Source organism: Mobula hypostoma, chromosome 15, assembly GCF_963921235.1.
Source record: "Mobula hypostoma chromosome 15, sMobHyp1.1, whole genome shotgun sequence".
Taxonomy (NCBI): domain Eukaryota; kingdom Metazoa; phylum Chordata; class Chondrichthyes; order Myliobatiformes; family Myliobatidae; genus Mobula; species Mobula hypostoma.
The window spans coordinates 40,973,830-40,999,400 of NC_086111.1; the positions used below are offsets into that span (position 1 = coordinate 40,973,830).

A 25,571-nucleotide genomic window follows, 5' to 3' on the forward strand; every position below is an offset into this window, starting at 1 on the left:
TTAGTGATGAGTCCATGGTGACGGGTACTCATCAGTCGCACAGCCTGAGGGAAGAAGTTGTCGCCCGGTTCGCCAGTCCTCATCCTGATGTTTCTGTTCCTCCTTCCTGACGGTAGCGGGTCAAAGAGATTGTGGGATGGGTGGTAGGGATCCTCAACAACGCTTCGGGCCCTGAGTCTGCAACGCTCCAGGTAAATGTCACAAATGGTGGGGAGGGGGGAGGGAAACCCTGATAATCCTCTTGGCTGTTTTTACTATCTTCTGTACAGTCTTGTGGTGTGATGCCATTGTGGCTTCCATACCACACAACGATGCAGCCAGTCAGGACGTGCTCGATGGTGCAGAAAGTTGTTTGAGTGGGGGCAGGGAGCCTTGCACCTTGCAAGCCCGCCTCTATCTCCTCAGAAAATATAGACGCTGCTGTGCCTTCTTGGCTAGTGAGGAGATGTTGTGGGACCTGGTTAGATCATCTGTTATGTGCACGCCGAGGAACTTTGTGCTCTTCATTCTCTCCATACCAGAGCCATTGATCTGCAGATGTAGTCAGTCTGTGCCTTCCTGAATTCTGTAATCATCTCATTTGTCTAGTTTGCATTGATCTCGCACCAATTCACAAACCTCTCTACCTCCCCTCTGTACGCCGACTCATCATTGTTGCCGTTGAAGCCAACCACTGTTGTGTCATCAGCGAACCTGATGATGCGGTTTGAGCTGAGTCTGGCAGTACATTCCGTGAGTCAGCAGCCTGAACAGCCCCCGGGCCCCGGGGGGCATCAGTACTCAGCGTGATGGAGCTCGAGGTGTTGCTGCCAACTTTGACTGACTGGGGTCTCTCTGTCAGGAAGTCCAAGATCCAGTTACAGAGAGCGGTGTTGAGTCCCAGTGAGGACAGTTTACCCGCCACCCTCTGAGGTATGATCGTGTTAAGCACTGAGCTGAAGTTGAGCAACATCCTGGCATATGAGGCATTGTTTTCCAGGTGGGACAGGATGGAGTGGAGGGCTGAGGCTTTGGCATCATCTGTGGACTGGCTTGAGCAGTAGGAGAATAGGAAAAGGTCCAAAGTAGCTGGAGGTGGGATTTTATATGACCCTTTAACAGTTGCTCTAAGCACTTAATGATAGTTGAAGTCAATGCCACTGGGCAGTAATCGTTTGGGTTAGTTACCATTGGAGACTGAATGGTGACAGCTGCCTTGAACCCCGCAGGGCCAGTGGACTATTTCAGAGAGACATTAAAGATATCTGTTAAGGCCTCTGTTAGCTAGGCTGCTCAGTCCCTCAGCATCTGACCAAGTATGTTGCTGACCCCGCGTAGTTTACCCTAACTAGGATCCTTTCCACCTTGGCTGCAGCCAGACAGGATGCCTGTTCCTCAGGGGAGAGGGGGCTTCCCTCAATGTCACGTCATTCAGTCTGTCAAATTGTGCCTTTCAGGAAGGGAGTCGTCACTTTCATTGACACGGAGGGTGGACTTGTAATCAGTTATGTTTTGTGTACCTTGCCAAATGTGCCGGGTATCCCTGGTGTCACAAGGATGTCTGTTGAGTTTCTGTGCGGACTTATGCTTTGCCTTCCTGGTGGTACGGGAGAGCACAGCTCTTGCTGACCTCAGAGTCGTCCTGTCCCCAATCTGAAGGCATCTTCCCGATCCCTAAGCAGTGCACGAACCCCTGCAGTCAGCCATGGTTTCTGGTTTGCCCAAGCAGTGTAGTGTTTAATCACCGTTACGTTCTCAGTACACTTTCCAATGTAGCCAGTCACCGATTGTACATTTTCATCTATGTTTGTTGGTAGCCATCTTCCTGGATATGCTCTAGTCTGTGCTTTTGCAGCAGTTCAACAGCACTGAGGTGGCACCTTGTGGCCAGGTTCTGATCTCCCTGTGAACTGGTTTGACTTGTTTGACCAGTGGTCTGTGTGCAGAGATTAGCAAAATAGATAGGTGGCCTGAGTATCCAAGGTGATCTGGGGATGGGGCAGCCTTGTAGGCTCTACGAACATTGGTATAAACCAGCTGTAATACTTGCGAAGTTGACTTCCTGATAGAACTTTGGCAGGACTGTTTTTAAGTTGTCAGGATTGAAGTCACCATCAGCAATGAAGACACCATCGGGGCAGCAGATGGCGCCATAGATCTCCAGCAGTATTTCACCAGCTCTGGTACCGAGGGGTGGGGTGATGTAAACAGCAGTAATCACACCGGCAGTGAACTCCCTTGGTAAGTAGAGGCCACGTCACAGGAATATTGTTGGGCACAATTTGAGATCTAGCCATATGCAGGGATACTTGGACAGATGGGCAAAAGCTTGGCCAAAGAGGGGGAAAGTACAAAGATATAGGGAGGGAATTCCAGAGTTTTTGTCATAGGCATCTGAAAGCATATCTGTTCATTGTAGGACAATTTAAATTGAAGGGAAGGAATAGGTCAGAATTGGGGGTCCATAGATTTATCACAGAGTTGTCGGCCTGGAGGAGATTTCAGAGATAGGGAGCCAAGCATAAAAGATATTTAGGAAAAATTTTAATCAGAGGAAAATTGTGACCCAGAATGATTGGTCTTTTAAGTAGTGACTTCAAATTTTGATTGCTCTTCAAGCATAGAAAGATGACGTGCTTTAATATCTTTTTTATATTTTATCATCCTAAGAACCAAAGCTGAATGGAGATCATATAGGCATTGAATCAAGTTAAAATTGATTAATAATTCCATATCAGCTTGTGACTTACGTTAATACAATTAATTAAAGTTAGTAATGCAGTTAAATGCAGTGGATATTATTATACATTTTCTCAATCAATGATTTCATGGGAAGACTATCAGGAGTCTCAGATTATTATAGGGAGGATTTGCTTCCTTTGACGTGAGTAAAATGACTGGGAGGTAAATGTATATCCTAATTATCGTAATTGATTTTATGACAATAGTTGTGAAGTTATTGATGGCCTAAATTGGAATTCTGGAAATTGCCAGTTATTTACCATGTTCTTTATCAGAAATCTGGATGCAAATTCTAATGTTTGACTCATTTTCCATGGTTCCAGCATAAATTGAAATTGCTAGAATATGGGATTGACATATTATTTAATATTCCTATCAATTTAAAATTTCCAGATTCATTTATTTTCTGTGAAGCAGTAACTAATTTTACACAGATTTTTGTGGTGAAGTAAACTCATCCAAACCCTTTAACTGTTGGACAACAAATCTAACCCTCCTCTGGCTGGTCTCCAGTCTTTCTCCTTGCATTGATGTGAGCACATTCAACACTCTGCTGACCACAGCCTAACCCACACCATGTTCAGTTCATTCATCATTTCTTTGCTTGCCAACCTATATTACTTTGAAAAGTTCCTGCTATGGTAACACCTCAGATTAAAAAAACTCTCATCTTTTATTTCAGATATACTCAGGGCCGCACCATCCAATTTTTATAATCCTTTTCAGCCTCTTAAAAATGTTTCTTTGTGTTAAAAGACAGTATAACTGATGATTGGTGGTGAAATACTGGCACACCTTACCAGTAATCAATAAGTTGGCATATTCAGTGTAGAATATTATCAAATCTAGTAATTTTAGATGCTAATATTAAATGTATAAGATTGGTTGATTACTTAGCTTGTCTGGAGCAGAGCTCACGGGGGACACGAAAGAATACTTCTTTGAGCTAAGTTTAGTGTTTTGGTATGAATGCTACTAAGGGTGTCAGCAAAATGTACAGAGAGTTTGACTGAGTCATAATTTTGATGCTTTTTATCCTGTGTATTAAAACTTTAATGTTAGTGTTAATGTTAGTTTTCCTGGGTTATCAAAAACAAAATGAAACTGGCAGGAATGGTCTGTGTCTCCAATTTCTTGCTTTTCTATCCTTCCAAAAATGTAAGAGTGACATGCTTGTTTACTCACTGTGTCTCTGGGTCAAAGGCCCATTGTATAGAAATCTTCCTTTTACTGTACAGTAAGAATATTTCAGTGTAAGTCTATATTGTGGTGGTTCTCGAGGTTGTCATAACCAGAGGGGTGGAGGTAGCAGGGACAAGCTTCCACTACCTATTAAATACTCCCATAGGTGAGCATCTCAAATAGCCTCTGACAACTAAATCCAGCTCCTGCCCTTCACATGTGGCTTAGTTAATAAGCCCCGCTGAACCACTTTTTTTGGTGGGAGAAGGGGCAAAGGCAGGTTACAGGCTCCTTAAAACCAGTCACTTCGGGCAGATGGGGCTTGTCAGCTGTGGTTGGCTGCTCTTCTAGGAGAAGGAAAACTGTGATATCAAACCTTGGCTGCCTTGTGGCTACACTCACTCACGGGAAGGCTCCGTGAGTAAATGCCAAGGGAAAAATCCAGAGCTGGAGTACTTGAGGAAGTGAGTTCAATGCTGATTGACAACTCCTCCAATGCTGTTGGTGCCAAACCCTTTGGGTCACTGCCTTTCCTTTGGATTCATCAGCTGACAGAACCTTTAGACAATATACCTTTGCCCTCCAAAGTGTTCATTTCAAATCCTTCCACTCATTACCACTTTACATTTAAGAGTCTTCTCTGAACTGATACATTTTTTCGTGCTGGATTTGATAAATTAGTGAATTGGCACATTGGTTTATTATTGTCCCATGTACTGAGGAGCAATGAAAAATTTTGTTTTGCTTGTCATCCATGGAATTTATTTCATTATATCAAGGCAGTAGAAGGGAAAACAAAACCAGAATGCAGAATATAGCGTCATAGTTACAGAGAGAAAGTGCAGTGCAGGTAGACAATAGTATGAAAGGCCATGATGAAGTAGATTTTGAGTTCACGAGTCTATCATACAAGAGGTCAGTTCAGTAGTTTTATAACAGTGGGTTAAAAGCTGCCTTGACCCTCGTGGCACATGCTTCTGGGCTTTTGTATCTTCCACCCAATAGGACGAGGGAGAAGGGAGAAGAGAGACCTGGGGTCTTTGATTATATTGGTTGCTTTGCTGAGGCAGTGAGAAGTGTAGATAAAGTTAATCCAAGGAAGGGTAATTTTCATGAAATACTGAACCTCACTGCAGTTCCTGTGGTCTAGGATTTAACTGTGAAGTATTTTGAATAATTCCCCCTCCCCTATCACTCTCAAGGTCTGATGATTTTCTGTACGTAAGATTTAGTACCACAGTTGGCTCTGCATGTAAAAAATCACATGCCGAAAAGAGCAGCAATTAACAGATGAACATTTGGGCTATACACCAGCCAGCAATTAGTAAATATTATCTAAAAGCTATCAATCATGATGTTCAAAATCTACCAGGCAAAATGTGGGCAAACAGCAATGACTAATCTAAGAAAAGGGTAACCAATCCTTAAAAAGCTTTTCACTGCATTTGTATTTAACATGGTAATTTGTTCGTAATAGAGATAGAAATTACAAGCTTTTCAAAATATAATGAAGTTTATCTGCACAATAATACTTGCTGTAGGAGTTATGCATTTGGTGGTGTTGTTTCTCATTGACTGGTAGCTTTTGAGTACCTTCGTGTTTATGCTGTTACTAAAATTTCACTGACAATCGAGGAGATTAAAGTGAGTTGCAATTTATAGTTGCAATGTGCACCACTGTCTATAACTTATAAAACATTTAGAATATCTAGATATTCACTAAGAAAATTGGCTTTTCCTGCTTGTAAAACCAGTTTCTTCTGAAAATGAATGAATGGAAACCAAAAATCTCAGAATAAACCCATTTACAAGTAGTCTGCCATCAATTCATCAAATCACTGACAGGAGGATTTTTATTTTTTAAAATACAAAATAGCTTGAAATTTAAAAACGTCCTGTCTTAGGTCCACTGAAGTCTTGTAAGTAAGGCTGGTAAGCACTTCCTGAATGCCAAACTCATCAGCTGATGCTAAGAATCTGAATTTAGACAGTGGGACCATGGTTCAACTTTCCCATGTGTAATCAGCTTAAAGTGACTGAAGGTGGTGTGCTTGTAATCGGAACTCAAGAGCAAATCTATTGCATACATTCAATTAATAAACTTCAGAAAGGCTCTATACTGTTGGTCAAGTTTGTAAATAGACTCAAAATAAAATCTCTTGAAATCATTATATATTCTTAAATGCAATATCCTAAGAAAAGTGTGTTCTTGCCATGCACCGTAAAAGAAGAATTAAGAAATAAGTTTCATCTTATTTAACTTCAAACATGTGGAAACTTATTTCCCCAGATATGTCATCTATTTATTGGTTATCAGAAGACAACTTATGTATCACTGATAAAAGTCACAACAGTTTCTTTCTGAAGGGAGCCTCCAAATATCATTTCCTACATTATTTAGATGAAGAATGATGTTTGCCCTCCAGTCTCCTCTTCTCTCTCTCTCTCTCTCTCTCTCTCTCTCTCTCTCTCTCTCTCTCTCTCCCCCCCCCCCTTGCTCCTTCTCCCTCTCCCTTTGATATAACATTCCCAGGAGAAGTGTGGATTGGATGCAGTGAATGGTTGTAAACTGATTTCATCAATCTGTTTTCCAAAGTTTAGTAAGATTGTATAAAACACTTTAAAAGTGGATCATCTCAAAAGTAAAACATTGCATAAGAAATGGATGTAGATAGTAAAGCCAGTATGTTAAAGAACTGATTCTGCATTCTCATGCATCTCTCTGGAGGCAAAACTCACAAGGAATTACTTGGTCTAATTTTCCTGTTCATTTACAGGAAATGGCGATACATTTCTTGTGAGAGTTAGTCCCACTGACTGTGGAACCTCAATGGATTCTGATTCCCTGTAATGTCTCTTTATTATTACTTTTTGTAACTTATTTTTGCCATTCATTGCAATACATGATATTGACTTGGTAAGAGTAAACTACTCATTTTTTAATCACTTAGCTGGATCCAACTAAGATTAAAGAGTTTAAAGGCTGGGGTGAGGATTGCTTTAGGAGCTCTTCCGGAAGAGGTTGAATATGAAACTACTCTGGTGTAATGAAATGCACTCTTTATGAACAATTCCACATATAGATAGGATAAATAATGGAAGATGACTGATTACTTACATGTTTATGGAGCATTTAAGATTTGAGTGTCAACACTGATTGAGAATATAATAAATAATTCGCAGTACATTTCCAGCAATCACACTCTTAGCCCTTCTCCACCACTAGGCTACAGTAACTAGCTAGAAAATCATTAAATAGGCATTTTGTTGCTGTTATTTTTCCCTGTGTCGTGTTTGTTACCAGTTAAAGGACCAGGGTTTCTTTTAAAGAAAAGTAGCTTCGGCTGAATTTCTGAATGAAGGCCATAAAGGAGAGAGAAATCCTGTTGGAAAGCTCAGGGAAGGTGGAGTAATATGTGACAAGAGCCAGCGTGTAGTTCTCTTGTCGACACTTTTCAGTCGAGGTTTGACAAAATGGAAAACTAGATGTGCTGATAACTGGCAGAATGAGCTGTCAATATTCTAAGATATTATCTATAGTGAAATCACAAATATATGAATATTCCAACTTTTAAATATTTCTAGATATATCCCGAAGCGGGCTCTATTTTAACTAGAAGTATAAAAAAAAGCTTACAACCTCATGCATTATCTTTGAGGGAATTTATGCAACGCATTTATTTGTGTTCTTGTTTAGCTAGTAATGTCCATAAGCAAATCCATTTCCCAAAGAACAAAACCAGAAAATTCCGGAAAGACTTGTCAGGTTAGGCAGTGCCGATTGTTAGAGCAACAGAGTTAGTAACTCGGGTTGTAGATCCTTCCTCAGAACAGTGGTGAATGCTGTCTGCTGAGCAATTCCATCATTTTCAGCTTTGCATCAGATTTTTAGTTTTGGAAAATATTTTGATTTTCAAATCTCTCACTTAAACCTGCTTTTTTTATTGTGCACTCATTACAAAGTAGCATCCACAGGTTTGACATTTAATGACGTTGTCTTAAGTATAGTGACTAAATGGTGTGAGAGTCTAAGACCAGAGGGCACAGCCTCAGAATACAGGTGCGTCCTTTTAGAACGGAGATGAAGAGGAATTTCTTTAGCCAGACGATGGTGAATCTGCGGAATTAGTCGCCACAGGCAGTTAATCTTTATGTATATTTAAGGCAGAGGTTGATAGATTCTTGATTGGACAGGGCATGATGGGATATGGGGAGAAGGCAGGAGACTGGGCTGAGAGGAATAATGGATCAGCCATGATGAAATGGTGGAGCAGACTCGATGGGCCAAATGGCCTGATTCTGTTGCTATGTCTTGTTGTCTAAAAGTGCTTTGTCAGCATGTTAGCCAATCTCATCAAAAGGATTGAAATAACTGCATAATAGCACCAGTCTGAAGTTATTTAATTGTACTTATTTACAGAAGAAACAATGCCCAAAAACAAAGGACACAGCAATTTATTAACATAGCATAAAAATCCACATGACTCATAGGCAGTGAACACTTCACATGATTTTCTGTGTCATTGGAAGTTTTGTCATTGAGTTTTGGCTGTATTAATGGTTGTTAGTTCATTACCATTGGTGGTGGGCTGGGATCTTGCCATGCCTGGAAAGGATTTGCTTGTCCTGGGCTAGGAGAGAGGCCCTCTTGTCTAGCAGCACGAGGAATTACTGAATCCTGGGACCCTCTTAGAATGGAGTTTATGGAATCTGGCAATATTTTGGGTGGCTGGTTTCAGCAGCACCTGTATCTGATGTTTGGAATGGTGATGACTTTGAGAAGTTTGGGAAATTAGTTGGTTCTCTAGCTGACAGGGTGGAGGGGATAGCAGGATGTTTCAGTCATGTGAACTGCAAGATCCTGGCACCTAAAGTCAAAAGCAAGGACAGTAGGCTTGGGAATGTCCTGTGGAAATTATCTTGTTTGCTTTTGATTTAATTAACAGTAGGAGAGGCTATCAAGAAATAGTTATTAAAGTTATAAATGAGAATTATGCATGAAATAAAAGTGTAGATAACTTGTTTTGAAATCTTTTGAAAAAAGAATGGAACTGAAAGTTCCTCAGGTGATGAGAGAAAGTACACCAATGAATATGGAAAATCTCTCTGATGCTTATTAGCCCACTAAACTGACCGTGGTAGGAATCCATGAATATAGATGTTGAAACAGATACCTTGGGAGCATAATAAGATTTTAACCGATGTAAAACAATGGAAAATTTAATCATGTTAGAATCTTTAATCTTTAAGAAGTGTTTAAAATCTTAGGATGTATGGTAGATACTTCATGAACTAAAAGAGGTGAATGGGGATGTTTCAAAATAGGATTTATTTATTCACCTTGCTATTATTGATATCTCTTCATTGGTGATTCAGGATTGATTGTTTTAGTAGGTGTTTAATACCTTGCCATTTGCAATTAATTTGACAGTTATTTTTCTTACCTTTAACTTGTATTTTTATAAACTTCTCAGTTCTGATTTATTAGTGTTGTTCTTTGACTCGCTCACTTTAGCCCAGGAGCAAAATGCATTGAAAATTTCACAGCTATTGCATGCCACCCAGAAATGTTTAAGATACTACAAGCAAATGTCTATTTATTTATTGATTGAGATACAGCACGGCATATATTGAGATTTTATCCTCTGACCGAGCTGCCCAGCAACCTCCTAGTTTAATCCTAGCCTAATCACGGGACAATTTACAATGGCCAGTTAACCCACCAACAGTCTTTGGACTGTGGGAGCAAACTACCTTGTAGTGTTATTGATGGTGAATTCTTCGTACCTTTCTAGTCTGTTGGACTGATCTCATTATTGGCCCTGAACATATATTTTTCTCCTTTAATCTGTTTATATGATCCCTCTTGTTTCTTCTCTATAGCATCTCTCTTCTTCAATAACCTCTTTCTCTCTCCTTCTCTCCTTTACTCCTTTTCCTTGCATCTACATTGACAATTTCATTAATATACCAGCAGACTACTTCTGGCACTGATGTGCAACTGGAAACCACAGCTATATGGTTGAAGTGGAATCAGCACACGACACATCCATTATTCTGCGTATATTTAGACAGTCAGAAGCGTTGATTTGCTTCAGTTTACTAAAAAGTAACATTAACATCATATTACATTATTCCAAAAAGCAGTGTGATTGGTGGGAACTCATAATGGGTCAACTAGGATCTAAAAGATTAAAAAAAACATTTTGATATCACTCTCCCTCGGAGTTGAAAATGGAGATGAGAGAAACAAGTTCTTGGTGAATAAGTAGCAAGTAGATTGGGGCAGGCAGAGGATGGGGGAGGGTGGTGGGTGGGAAGGTTCGTAAGTTCGAATGGGTTGAAATGGCTGCAAACTACTCAGTAGCTGGCAAATCTTTGCACAATGAATGAGAGCATTGCCTTCAAATTAACAATCCCTTTGCTAGCTCTCTGGCTCTGTCTGCCAGAGAAAGCAGGATCTCCCAGTGGCCACACATTTTAATTCCACATCCCATTCCCATTCTGATATGTTTATCCATGGCCTCCTCTACTGTAAAGATGAAGCCACACTCAGGTTGGAGGAACAACACCTTATATTCCGTCTGGGTAGCCTCCAACCTGATGGCATGAACATTGACTTCTCAAATTTCCGCTAATGCCCCACCTCCCTGTCGTACCCCATCCGTTACTTATTTATATACACATTCTTTTTCTCTCCTTTTTCTCCCTCTGTCCCCCTCACTATATCCCTTGCCCATCCTCTGGGCTTTTTCCTCCCCTCCCCCTTTTCTTTCTCCCTGGGCCTCCTGTCCCATGATCCTCTCATATCCCTTTTGCCTATCACCTGTCCAGCTCTTGGCTCCATCCCTCCCCCTCCTGTCTTCTCCTATCATTTTGGATCACCCCTCCCCCTCACACTTTCAAATCTCTTACAGCTCTTCTTTCAGTTAGTCTTGAAAGAAGGACGTCGACTGTACCTCTTCCTAGAGATGCTGCCTGGCCTGCTGTGTTCACCAGCAACTTTTATGTGTGTTGCTTGAAATTCCAGCATCTGCAGGTTTCCTCGTGTTTGCATTTTTAAAATCCCTTTGATATGTACACAGATATTCTCCAGACTGCGCATGCACAACATTATTATATGTTGTCAAACCATCGAAAAGGTCACACTGAGGTGATGAAACTCCTTTGTTGAATAATGTTGTGTCGTTGGTATTAGGGGGAAGAATAAAAGGTGGAAACCTTCCCTGATTCCTCTCATGAACGTAAAATAACCTACTGTGATGGCTCAACCATTCACCCAGAAAGGTTTATCTAACATGTAGGTTTATCAAACCTACTCAATATATGTAATTGATTTACTTATTTTATTATTATTATTATTATTTTATTTATTTTTTTTCTCTCTGCTAGATTATGTATTGCATTGAGCTGTTGCTGCTAAGTTAACAAATTTCACGTCACGTGCCAGTGATAATAAACCAGATTCTGATTCTGGTTCTGAAATTCAAGGATCCTCAGACCCACGCTCTTTTCTTTGGTGTTGCTCTGAATTGGCCATTTTCTCTGGCGTCAATCAAATGAACCAAGCAGCTCACTTACAGGGTAGGAACAAACAGGCAGATGAATTAAAAGCCACAATGGCAAAATGAAACTCCACAAGGAGGTGGATTGAGGAACACAGTAACAGTAACATCACCCTTCCTAAATAGCTTCTTAAGCATTTCAGAATTCTCCTTATTTATTTGTACCAGATATATTTTGTCTCTGCTCCAGTCCTGATGGACATTTCATTGAAACAACTGTGCACGCTATAAATTTGACTTTGGAAATATATTACCTTGTCAGATTTAGTGGATTTCAATTAGGCTAGGGCCTAGTAAAGTTGGTATTGAAATCTCAAGGATAAAATAAGGCAGATCTCAAATGTAGGCAGGTACTTAATTATATAAAGTATATAGTTTTCTTTTCATTAGTTTGAAATAATTGGTTCTACCAGCCCTGTGTGTTGATTTGGTAGAAATTCGGATTAGCTGCAATATAAAAGTCACAATTCACTGGCTTTGATAATTGTCAGCAACTTTTGCATGTCTCAGGCATTGCCCTAATTTCAATAAAGTGAAACAATGAAAATTTCTGCAAATTATTCTCTTGTCAGTTACATGTTTCATAATGGACACAATGCTGATTGAGATTTTGGTTAAGGGAAACATTTGCTCAGACATTAATTCATTCCTTCTATAACCAGGAACAGGGAAACTGTTTGTACTGGCAGAACTCCAAGCATCATTGGAACAGACTCACTAATGGATTAACAAGTGAAAGCATATTATTAAAATGAAATTTATCTTACTGTGCAGTCAGTGTGCCATTTACATCATGATCACTGAATCACCAGCCATTTTTTTCCCTTTCTCATTAATTAAGTTTTTAGTTATTACGTTCTCTTTTGACATTGGTGGCTTTCTTCATATTAGACAAAATCATTCTTCTTACTATTATTCTTCTTACCAATTAAATTCCTGCAAACAAAATTACTTCAGATAGTTATTATGATAATCCTGAACCCATTTGATTATATGACATAATTCATACCAACTGGTCAAGATCACTGCCTGTGTTTAGAATCCCTCAGGGAAACTGATGCTATGAAACTTGAGGGTATGTCAAGGGGGGCGGGGGGAGAAAGTTCACAAAGTTTAGTTATGTGTAAATAAAAGTAACATGTTCATAGTTCCTTCTCTTGGAGTTTGATTTAGAATCAGCCCTAGTTATAGTTACTGTTGAACCAGATAGGTTGGGGCATGAGAAGCTGCAACAAATTTTGGTAAGAGGTTGAATAGAGAAAATTAGAAAGTGTGAGAGCTTCATTTAAACAGAGAGTCATGTAAGATCGAAACAAAAGCTTATCCAGAGATGCTGCCTGACCTGCTGAGTTCCTCCAGCATTTTGTGTGTCTTAGTCACGTGAGATGAATGTTTTGCAAGTTTAGCAGAGATGCTGATGACTGAACATAATTGGGACAAAAGCAGAGATGGCCGGTTGTTAAACACTTGCTTGTCCTTAATGATACGGAGGCAACGACAAGATAGAACCCATGGCACGCATCCGTGATCAGAGTGGGAGATGTTTAAACCTCCGCATCAAGATGCACTATGCATCTTAATAAAATAATACCATTTCCATTATATTTTTCAGTCTCTAATTCATTCAAAGTGTAGAGAGCTGCTCAAGGACAAGGAAGATCCCACAATGAGCAATAGTTCACAAGTCAGGATTTACTTGTCTTTCAATTGTCCTTCCATGGTTCTAAAGAGCAATCAACAAAGGCCTCCAATACCTTAGTATCGGAGGAGATGTCATTCAATGGTTCCAGCTGTCCAAGAGGTCATCGGGAAATCTAACGTATGGCGATTTTTCTTGGCAGATTCCGATGAAGAGAGGCTGAGCAGAAGAGAACAGGGATGATGGTACATCAGTTGGCAATCTTGACTCGTGTCCAATATGTTGAAAAAGATTTATAACTGAAAATAAAATCAGCAAGGTAAGAATGTGAAAATGTTGAATTTGCATATTACTTAAAAATGTTAAACAACATTTTAGATATATCCCTTACTTTCAAATTAAAGTATGTATTGTACACCATCAGGGCAGATTATGGACAAGCAAAGCTCGAGGCGCTACAACAATGAAATATTTTAGAATGATGTGCTTTAAGGGACAATAGCAAGAGTGTTATGAACTAGTAAGAAGTTTAACAACAATGTTAAAAAAGTTAATAAAATCTCAATAAATTGCATACAACTAAGAAACAACCATGACTATAGTTCTTGTGACTGGTAGTTACACTGAAAGTGGAATGGTGTGCGAGCGCTGTCCTAAGGAGCCGATATACTTACTATTATAGAGTCAGAATTTTCCTTTGTTCCTCTGGAACAAGGTCTGGAAAATGGCAGACTTAGGCTACGTCTACACTAGACCGGATAATTTTGAAAACGTCGGTTTCGCATAAAAACAACAGGCGTCCACACTAGGCGTTTTTAAAAATACCTCTGTCCACATTAAAACAGATATTTGGGCGAATCGCCTCCTACTGGGCATGCGCAGGACACACAGAAAACAAGCGAAGAGGAAACTGTATACTTGGTGCACATTTGTCCAGTTACAGACTAGAAAAACTTAAAAGGAAACTGCCAAACGAAAAACTTAGTGCGCGTTTGTCCGGAAACATTTCCTACAGTCATAGTCTCTTCACCGATGAAAGGGCCGACAACTACAACTAAATGCAATAAGGCTTGTTACTGGGCAAAAGTGAAATTTGCTGTTATCTCATTTGTTTGCCTTTTGCCATGTCTTTGTATTATTTTGCTGTATTTAACATATGCAATAAAATGAGTTACTGGGCAAAAGTGACAATTGCATCTATTGAATGTTTGCACAAACAATACATTAATAAAGCACCTTGTTAAATGTATCAAACATGTCTGCATCAGTGTTACCTTGTATTTCCATACAATGTTACATTAGGCTGTTACACATCTATTGTCAGATATTGTTGTGGTGTTGGAGGTTGCGTTCAAGAAAACAACGAAATGTCGCGCTGCCACCACCATTTGTTCCAGCACATCATGACAGTGGTTTTATAAATAGCCGGTTACCCCGTATGCACTACGCCAGATATTAGGCGTTTTCAGATTTATTCACTCTGGAGAACGTTTCTGAAAATCTCCGTTTTTGGGGGAGGAAAACGCCGTTTTAGTGTGGATGGAGGGTCAAAATGAAGAGAAAAAGCTTTGGTTACGGATTTATCCGGTCTAGTGTGGATGTAGCCTTACTTGCAGAATATAGTTGCAACTATTTTTTTTGTGCAGGTACCAGAGTTACACAGTGCGGGCTTCTCTACTCTGTGCAGATTTTGTTGCTGCCAAGATTCCTCTCAGTTCCTGTTTGCAGTCAAGCCCTATATTCTCCTACATACTGTGGCCCTTCCCCAACAGTTGTGACCGGCATGTCTGCCCTCTATATCAGAAATGAAGCCTCCATCATCACCCTTTTAACTCAAGACATCAAATTAGTACTTTCCTTGCTTAATGAAAGCCACAAAAGCTGAACTATGAGCAACCTGAAATTATCTGAAATAATTATTGAAAACGTTGGGGAGAAAGAAAGCCTGTGGTATGTTGAGTACCAGGTGAACGAGTAGTCTTTGGGGTACTGCAAGTCTGTGTCCTTATTGATGATTTGCTGCACACTTGAGTGCTCGGTGGAGGTTACAGAAGCTTTTTTGCTGGTTGGGGGGGTGTTACCGCTTTGCTGCTGCTTATGCGTGGGTGGGGGGAGTTGGGGGGACTTTGGGGTTCTAACATTTAACTGTCATTCATTCTTTGGGGCACTCCTCTGTTTTTGTGGATGTCTGCGAAGAAATAGAATTTCAGGATGTATATTGTATGCATTTCTCTGTCATTAAGTGTGCCTATTGAAACACTGAACAGGTTTAGCAGAATCTGTGGAAAGAGAAACAGTTAATATTTCAAGTCAGAGACCATTCATCAAAACTTTGATGACGAGATGAAAGGCATAATTAAAGCTGCAGAGAGGGCTGCAGGAGGGATGGATAGGACAAAGGGAGTATCTGTGATTGGATGAGGTCCAGTTATTGACACTGCTTTATTGTCTGTGCTGTGTGCTGCCAGTAGCAGGGCCGTGAGACATGGTCAGCATATCAGGCTCCACTAATGAAATGAGGAAAACTGAACCAATGCCACAGCTGGATAACTCAGAGCAGAAATGTCCAGTTCTGATAAAGACAGAGAAAGTAAGTTGAGCTGAGAAGACTGACATGTGCCCCGACTGAAGAGATGTTTTTCCTCACATTTACGCTGGACCTTGTAGCAGTTCAGGAGGTGACAGAGAGAAAGGTTAAAGTGGGAGTGGAGTGGAGAATTGAAGTGGCTTTCTTTGGCCTTTCCTTGCTCTTTGGATTATGTTTACTGTACACTGTTGATATTTTCTGTGACTTGCAGCCTTGTTGCACATTGTAACCAAAACCTCCTGATCCCTCAGAACTGTAGTGAGAGTTCTTTCCACGGTGTAGAGTGGGACCGCAAGGACTTCCGGAATGATGGCCAGGTGAACGGCAAGTGTACACTGCACACCATCAAGTTCAAATTCAAGTTTATTGTTCACCAGATTGTACATATATACAAACAAACCAAACAACATTCCTCTGGACTACTGTGCACCCACTATACATATATCACACACAGTGCATAAAACAAAACACTACCACAAGTAGCTTAACAAAATGTAATTCAACATGCATGTGAAGTAGACAGCACAGTTAAACAGTAAACAGTGCAGCAAGCAGCTCACTTTCCTCGTGATGGGACCTCAGTGGTGGCAGGGTATTCATCAGTCTCACAGCCGGGGGGGCGGGGGGGGTGGTAAAAAGCTGTTATCCTGTCTTTCTGTCCTAGACCTAATGCTCCTGTACCTCCTTCCTGACGGTAGTGGGTCAAAGAGATTGTGGGATGGGTGGTAGGGATCCTCACAATGCTTCAGGCCCTACACTCCTGCTAAATGTCACAAATAGGTGAGGAGGAGAGTCCAATGATTTCCTCAAAGGGTTTTTTCTGTCCTCTGTAGGGTCTTCTGGTCCCATTCCTTGCTTCTTCTGTTACCACACAAGGTGCAGTCAGACAGGACACTTCCAATGGTGCTGCTGTAGAAAGATTTTAGAATGGGGGCAGGGAGCCTTGCACGCCTCATTCTGGTCAGAAAGTGGAGATGCTTCTGTGCCTTCTTTACCAGCGAGAAGGTGTTGTGGGTCCAGGTTAGATCATCCGTTATGTGCACACCAAGGAACTTCGCGATCTTCACTCTCTCCATGGCAGAGCCATTGATGAGCAATGGAGAGTGGTCAACCTCCGCCTTCCTGAAGGCCAGAATCATCTCTTTTGTCTTGTCCATGTTGGGACTCATCTTGTTGTTCTCACAAGATTTAATAAGCTTCTTCACCTGTTTGCCGACTCGTCATTGTTGCCGATGAGTGCAGCTATTGCATCTTTAGTGAACTTGATGATGTGGTTTGAGCGGGTTCTGACACTGCAGTTGTTAGACAGCAGTGGGCTGAGCATACAGCCCAGGAGTGGGGTGGTAGTGCTCAACACGATGAAACCTGAGATGTTGCTGCTAACTCAGACTGACTGGGGTCTTTCCATCATGAAGTTACAGAGAGGAGTGTTGACTCAACTGATGGGTGAACTGTCCTCCCATCAGCCTCTGAGAGATTTTCATGCTAAAGGCCAAGCTAGAGCTTTGTTTTCTAGGTGAGACATGATGGAGTGGAGGGCCGAGGCTATGGTATCATCAGTGGACTAATTTGAGCTGAATGCAAACTGGACAAGTCCAATGTAGCTGGAAGGTGGGATTTTATACCAACCACCATCAGACGCTCAAAGCACTTCATGACTGTCGAGGTCAGTGCCACTGAGCAGGTAGTTGTTTAGGCCAGTTACTGCCACTCTCCTGGGCACCAGAACGATGGTGGCTGCCTTGAATCCTGTAGGGACAGTGGACTGTTGTAAACAGATGTTAAGGACGTCCATTAAGACCTCTGTTAGTTGGGCCCCACAATCCCTCAGAACCTGACCAGGTATGTTGTCCAGCCCCACAACTTTGCATGGGTTGACCCGAGCTAGATTCAAAGATTCAATGATTCAATCTTATATTATAATTTTGCTTGCTTTTCTAATATATATCTATTATAAAAAAATCTTCAGGTCTCTTGATCTTATTTTGAGTGATTATTTTCAATTGTTATTCCTAATAGTTGATGTGAGCTTCCATGTATATTTGTATATGGAATATCCAGTTAGTGTGGGTAACATCACACATCTTATCAGCCAGCATTTTCAGTTGCATGTTCTCACTGGTGCGTAAAATTACTGCATAAGACTGTCAGGATCAATATTCAAGGAGTTTTAAAATAGCGGATTATAAATATCCTAATGTGACCATTGTCTTTTTGCTGTGTCTTTTCAACTGAGCGACTGCAAGGGATTCTTGCCTTTTAAAGACAGGATGCATTGGTCATCTCAGTGGGAAAGCCTGCCTTTGCTTCATGGGATGAATGGGTGAGCAAATGAAAAAGGCCACGGTAGACATGTGCAGGATTAATGCATAACAATCATCTTCTGACAGCCCATCCGATCTGACATGAGGAACCCTGCCTGCAGCTACTTCTGGTAATGCTGCAGGGTTCTGACCTCAAACTCGGACCATTCCTCTGGTTCCAAAGTGCTGCCTGACCTCTGAGTTCCCACTGCAGTTTGTGTTTTGCCGTGGAATTCTGGATAAGAGTTCTTGAGGCTACTTGTAAATTGGGAAGAATAAGCATAGCACTGGAAAGAGACAAAAGAGTCTATTGAAGGAACCCAGCAGGTCAGGCTGCGTCGATGGAAATAAATAAACGGTCATTGTTTTGGGCCGAGACCCTTCATCAGGCCTGGAAAGGGAGGGGGGAAGAAGCCTGAATAAGAAGGTGGGGGAAGGGGAAGGAGTACAGGCTAGAAGGTGATAGGTGAAACCAGGTGGGTGGGGGAGTGAGGATGAAGTAAGAAGCTGGGAGGTGATAGGTGAAAAAGGCAAAGAGCTGTAGAATAAGGAATCTGATAGGAGAGGATTAGATTATTAGATTAGATTATGAGGACACGCAGTCCTCTTTTATTATCATTTGGTAATGCATGTATTAAGAAATAATACAATGTTCCTCCAGAATGATATCACAGAAACACAAAACAAATCAAGACTGAAAAACTGACAAAAACCACATAATTATACTTAATACTTTATACTTTATTGTTGCCAAACAATTGATACTAGAACGTACAATCATCACAGCGATATTTGATTCTGCGCTTCCCGCTCCCTGGATTACAAATATTAAATATTAAAATAGTAAAAATTAGTAAATATTAAAATTTAAATTTTAAATTATAAATAGAAAATAGAAAAATGGAAAGTGAGGTAGTGCAAAAAAAACCGAGAGGCAGATCCGGATATTTGGAGGGTACGGCCCAGATACGGGTCAGGATCCGTTCAGCAGTTTTATCTCAGTTGGAAAGAAGCTGTTCCCAAATCTGGCTGTACGAGTCTTCAAGCTCCTCCCGGAGGGAAGAGGGATGAAAAGTGTGTTGGCTGGGTGGGTCGTGTCCTTGATTATCCTGGCAGCACTGCCCTGATAGCGTGCGGTGTAAAGTGAGTCCACGGACGGAAGATTGGTTTGTGTGATGTGCTGCGCCGTGTTCACGATCTCCTGCAGCTTCTTTCGGTCTTGGACAGGACAACTTCCATACCAGGTTGTGGTGCACCCTAGAAGAATGCTTTCTACAGTGCATCTATAAAAATTAGTGAGGGTTTTAGGGGACAGGTCAAATTTCTTTAGTTTTCTCAGGAAGTAAAGGCGCTGGTGGGTCTCCTTGGCAGTGAACTCTGCTTGGTTGGACCAAGTCAGGTCATTTGTGATATTGACCCCGAGGAACTTAAAGCTTTTGACCTGTTCCACTTGCGCACCACCGATGTAAATTGGGTCATGCGGTCCACTACTCCTTCTGAAGTCAACAACCAATTCCTTCATCTTGCTGACATTGAGGGATGGGTTATTGTCTTCGCACCATGCCACCAGGTTCTTAATTTCCTCTCTGTACTCAAACTCATCATTACCCGACAATACAGCCTACAATTGTTGTGTCATCAGCAAACTTATATATTGAGTTTGATGGAAACTTGGCTACACAATCATGGGTGTACAGTGAGTACAGCAGGGGGCTGAGTACACAGCCTTGTGGGGCACCGGTGCTCAAAGTGATTGTAGAGGAGAGTTTGTCCCCTATTTTTACAGCCTGGGTCCTGTCTGTGAGGAAGCTGAAGATCCAGCTGCAGATCTGAGTGCTAAGGCCCAGGTTCTGGAGCTATATAGTTACAACAGTGCAAAGCAATACTGTAATTTGATAAAGAACAGACCATGGGCATGGTAAAAATACGTCTCAAAGTCTCTCGAAAGTCCCATCATCTCACGCAGACGGTAGAGGGAAGGAAAAAACTCTTCCTGCCATGAACTTCCAGTACCGCAGACTTGCCGATGCAGCACCCTGGAAGCACCCGACCACAGCCGACTCTTGAGTCCGTCCGAAAACTTCGAGCCTCCGACCAGCCCTCCGACACTGAGAACCGAGCACCATCTCTGCCGAGCGCTTCGACCCTGGCCCTGGCAACAGGCAATAGGCAAAGCCGAGGATTTGGGGCCTTCCCCTCCAGAGATTCTCGATCACACAGTAGCAGTGGCAGCGAAGCGGGCATTTCAGAAGTTTCTCCAGATGTTCCTCTGTGTTTCTCATGTCTGCCTCCATCAAATCAGGATTGTGCACGGCCCCTACTTGACAAATACGATATCATTTTCACCATTGGCGAAAATGGTGGGGTACCAGGGCGAGGTGACGGGCAGGTGAGGAGATGAGTTAAGTGGGGTGGCAGAGTGGGGAATAGAAGAAGAGGGCAGAGGGAGGGGGAAATACTATTGGAAGTTCGAGAAATCGATGTTCATGCCATCAGATTGGAGGCTACCCAGACAGAATAGGAGGTGTTGCTCCTCCAACCTGGGACTGCCTCATCTTGGCATTAGAGCAGGCCATGGACCAACATGTCAGAATGGGAATGGGGATTGGAATTAAAATGGTTGGTGACCAGGAAATCCTGCTTTTTGTGGATGGAGTGAAGGTGCTCAACAAAGTGGTCCCTAATTTACATTGGGTCTCACCAAGGAGTCCACATTGGGATGACTGGATACAGTAGATGACCAAATGAAGTATTGCCTCACCTGAAAACACTGTTTGAGGCCTTGAGTGGAGGTAAGGGGGGAGGTGAAGGGGCATGTGTAGCACTTATTCTACTTGCAGGGATAAGTGAAAGAGGGAGATTAGTGTAGTGAGACAAGTGCCCCAAGGAATCAGAGGGCACAATCCCTGTAGGAAGCGGAGAGTCGTGGGGGGGGGGGGGAGGTAAAATATGTTCGTATTCATATTGTGTTGGGTTGAGAAATGGCAATGTAAACTATTAAAGTGGATGAGAATGAGATGAATTAAGAAAAGAGTGACAACGTCAGAATGAATTGGTTGCAGAAATGATGGAGTAACAGCATAAGCTAAGAGGGAAGCTGAGGAAGATTGCTTTTATAATCAGTGGGAGTGATGTCTGCCAGAATCAAATGGAAGAATTCAAAAGCCAAGTATCACAGATGTTGGAAATATGATATGAAATGAAAGACTGTAGAAAGAGAAAACAACATAGGTATTTGAATCAGCACTGAGTAAAGATAGAGATAAGCAAGTTTTAAACTGTAGAGAAGGTGAGGAGGTCAGTGCTGGTCAGAAGGCTGGAGAGATAACACTGACACGAAGGGTGATGGTGCAGGATGAAAGAGGGGTGTAAAAGGGTTAGTGAATGCCAAAAAGATAGTTCTGAAGATGAGAAATGCACAGTAATTGATGTTATTCATCAGATGATTTGGGGGAATGCTAAGTAAGAAGGCTGGAGTTGAGCCTGTCTTATTTGAGGTCAATATTGAGTTCAGAAGGCTGCAATGTGTTAAGTCTAAAGATGAGGTGCTGCTCCTTGAGCACACTTTGAGCTTCACCGGAACATTGTAGGTTAGAGGTTAGAGTGGGAGTGGGATAGAGAATTAAAGTGCTAGACAACTGGAGACCAAAGTCACTCTTGAAGATCGAGCAGAGAAGTCCTGAACTGGGTACCTAATCTACATTCAGTTTGCCAACTACCGAGAACAAGTACTGTATATTGCTTCTTCATTTGGAAGGCGTGTTCGGGATTCTAGATCATTTAGAGGGAAGTGATAAAAGGGCAGGTTTGATACCTCTTGCAATTGCATCGGAAAGTTGAAATGGAAAGGAAGTGAGTGTTGATAGTCATGGAAGAGTGAACCAGAGAGCCAGAGGGGGAGTGGTCCTTTCAGAATGCTGAAAGGGAAGTGGCAGACCTGTCTGGGTGGTGGTGTCATGTTGGAGGTGTCAGAAATTATGAAGGGTGGGAGGTGAGATCTATTAAATGTGGAGGCTTGAGGTGAAAGATCATTGTTCTAGGCAGCAGGAGAAGAGGTATGAACAGAAGTTCTAGAAATGGAATAGACCCTGAGAGTTTGTTAATGGGGTAGAGAGTCAACATCCCCACACCCATGAGAGGGCCTATCTGAGGATATTTGAGAGAGCGCAAGAAGTGTATGCTGTACATTGTTGTTGCTGCTTGTGACTTTGTATGATTACAATGCCGATGCAAACTTGCATAAGGGAAATATTAACTCTCCTCATTGTACATTTGGTAGGAGTAGCGAATGCTATTTCCTTGAATTGTAGAAGAAGTGGGATGAATAATGTCAATCTGAAAAAGAGTGTGAAAGGAAGTGCCTTAATAGAAAGTGGTTAGGAACATAGAACATTGCAAGGATTAGCTGAAGGGAAGGGAAGGAAACAATGAACAAATGAAGCAGAGGAAGACTAAAGTCTAAGGAAAGAGATGAGAGGAGTGGTATCCATTCCAGGTATAAAGTGCTGCCACAGACATGGGAGACCTGTATCTGTGCTGTAAAGTTTGATGGGTATGATACATTTAATATCAAACCTTATGATCTGGGAAGGCATTTAAAGAACAGGATAAAGTTTCATACTTTTTGCCTATGGACAAGTGCCATAATTCCCAAAGGAAGCATTCATATAACAGAAGTGGTTTACCTGGCACATCTGATTCCAAGTGTGAAGATTATTGTCTGTTTTGTACTGTGAGATATTGTACATTATCAGACTATACTGATGAGGTTCTCTGGATTGTTATTCCCAACAGAGAGTAGAGGCAGTCGTGTCCAGATTAAAAACTATGAAGGGACAGTGTTCATCCACACTTCAGCTCATTTTCCCAATAATCAGAACATAAGGCTTGTTACTCGGAACTTGAAAGAAGAGTCTTGATTCTAGATGTCAGCTGGCCGTTTCCCTCTATAGATGCTGCCTAATTTGCTGAGTTCCTCTGGCTTCTTTGCATGTTGCTCAAAATTTACAGCACCTGCAGTTTCTTCTTCCTCTCTTCTTTAACAAGATGTACGATGTGTCACTGCACCTCAGCCTGACCTCATGTCATTTGCACCCTATGGTGTGGTGTCAGAAAGACCACCAAAGGGTTGTGCAAATTGAAGGGTGGATTGGTAATTAATTTAAAACATAGGCCCCTGTATCATCTCCAAACTTGCAATATCATCCACGAAACAGTCAAAGTTTGTGCAAATTAGTGGCAAGGTGTTGTTCAGTTTTGTCAAATTTCATATAGAGTGATAATCCAGTGATGAAATCTCCATTTATTGTACCCGGAGTTGTGATTATGTTTGACTAATGGGAGGTAAGTTGTGATTAGCATTCCATATAATTTTGGCATAGTGCTCCACCCTCCCATATTTATTGTGGTAGCATTCGTGTCTTTTCCTGGGTTGAGGCACAAGAATCTCATCCAACATCCCTGTTCAGTAATTTGGTTAATGTGTTAAATCATTAAACCCTACCTTTAACCTTAAGTGGATGTAAGTGATCTAGAGTTATAGAAGGATGCAGCACAGTAGCCTTCAGCCTATTGAATCTATGTCGATCATCAACCTCCCATTTACGCCAAACCTATATTAATCTCCCCATGTTCTCATCAGGTCCCCTCCAGATGTTCTCCTAACACAGGGTGCAGTTTGCAGAGGCCAATTAACCTCCTAACCCTCATATATTTGAACGTCGTAGAAAACTGAAGCCCCCAAGGGAAACCCATATCGTAACAGAGAAGACGTTGAAACTCCACACAGACACCACCTGAGGTCGGGATTGTACTTGTGTAGTTTGGTGCTGCGAGGCCATGACTATTCATTGTGCTACTGTGTCATCCAAGATGGATTGGTGTTATTTCGAGGAAGAGCACGAGATTTATCCCTGGCCTCTGGCCAGCACTTATCCCCGGATCACCATCAGTTAAAAAAAATCAATTGTCAGATCATGTTTGCATTACTGTTTGTGCAAGCTTGCACTTTACAAGTTGGCTGTGGTGTTTCCCATATCACAGCACCGGCTGCATTTCAACAGACTGTCATTTAAATACACAAACATTCCAAAGAATATCTTAAAAACTTAGAACATAACTTTTCTGAAAACCCGTTTGTTGGTAAGAATTGCTTTGATGACTAATAGAAATCCATTTCCAGAACTTGTTGTCTATTTAAAGGAGGATAATAAATGATTTCTTTCAGAATAGATTTACAGTTTCATCTGAAATAGTGTTGCTATGTTCCTTGCATGATGACGAGAGGAATGCTTAACCTCAGCCAATACATTTTCAGCACCTTTCACCATTTAGTAAACACATTTTCCAAATGTAATTGAGTGTAGCTCTACAGCCACTGGAATGCCTAATGACATTTAATGATATTTTATAAAACAAATAAAGCCCTATCTAATCTATAATATTTCATGGTGCTTTGCATGCAGATGAAGGTCACCTAGTTTCCTTGGTATTTGTGCTCAGTGTTCTAACGAGCCTTATAGTTTACGGAGATTTCCATTTTAATCTGGCAGTGCAAGAGTTGCTGATTTTAGACACTCTGGTCAATGGGGAACTTCAGCACCTGGCTTACAAAGTCATTAGGCAGGTGGAGAGAAAGGCCAAAGACTGAAGTGCAGGCAACCGTCTTTCCTTTGTATATGTTGGGAACTGGCCAAGCCATATCAATGCAATCAAGAATCAACTTGCCCTCTGCTCAAGTGTGGCTGTCGTAGACCTCTGATGAGATCATGTCCAGGAGGGATCGAAAGTAATCCAACACTGGCCACGTAGACTCTGGGGAGTGAGCTAGCGGAATTTGCTGCATCTGTCTCAGGTGTGACCAGTCGTGATAAGCTGGGGCTAATTGGAAAGAGAGTCAATTGATGACATAAGGGGCAGCACTACATGGGGCTGCAGCAGTTTTGTGATTTGTAATCTTCTCTAATAGTTCATTGCTAAATGCAGTTCAGTTATAGTAATAAGCTAGTTGGACTGTCTCATTTTCATGTAGAAATCTAGAAATCAGAATCAGAATCAGGTTTATTATCACCGGCATGTGACGTGAAATTTGTTAACTTAGCAGCAGCAGTTCAATGCAATACATAATATAGCAAAGAGAGAGAAAAAAATAATAAATAAAATAAAACATCATAATAAATAAACAAGTAAATCAATTACGTATATTGAATAGATTTTAAAAATGTGCAAAAACAGAAATACTGTATATTAAAAAAAGTGAGGTATAGTGTCCAAAGCTTCAATGTCCATTTAGGAATTGGATGGCAGAGGGGAAGAAGCTGTTACTGAATCATTGAGTGTGTGCCTTCAGGCTTCTTTCTGTATCTCCTACCTGATGGTAACAGTGAAAAAAGGCCATGCCCTGGATGCTGGAGGTCTTTAATAATGGACACGGCCTTTCTGAGACACCGCTTCCTAAAAATGTCCTGGGTACTTTGTAGGCTAGTACCCAAGATGGAGCTGACTAGATTTACAACCTTCTGCAGCTTCTTTCAGTCCTGTGCAGTAGCCCCTCCATACCAAGCAGTGATTTTAAT

The 25,571-nt window shown here is 41.4% G+C and overlaps 1 protein-coding gene across 3 annotated transcripts in view; it reads left to right on the top strand.

The window, feature by feature from the left end:
- Positions 1 to 25,571, top strand: part of tafa4b (TAFA chemokine like family member 4b) — a 360,145-nt gene that overhangs the window by 4,541 nt on the left and 330,033 nt on the right. For 2 of the 3 annotated variants that reach the window (XM_063068393.1, XM_063068391.1), the window contains exon 2: positions 13,310 to 13,426. The gene's annotated coding sequence lies outside the window, so the exon portion shown is untranslated. Of the gene's footprint in view, positions 1 to 13,309; positions 13,427 to 24,712; positions 24,851 to 25,571 lie in introns of those variants that run through there. The other variant, XM_063068392.1, reaches the window with a different exon arrangement.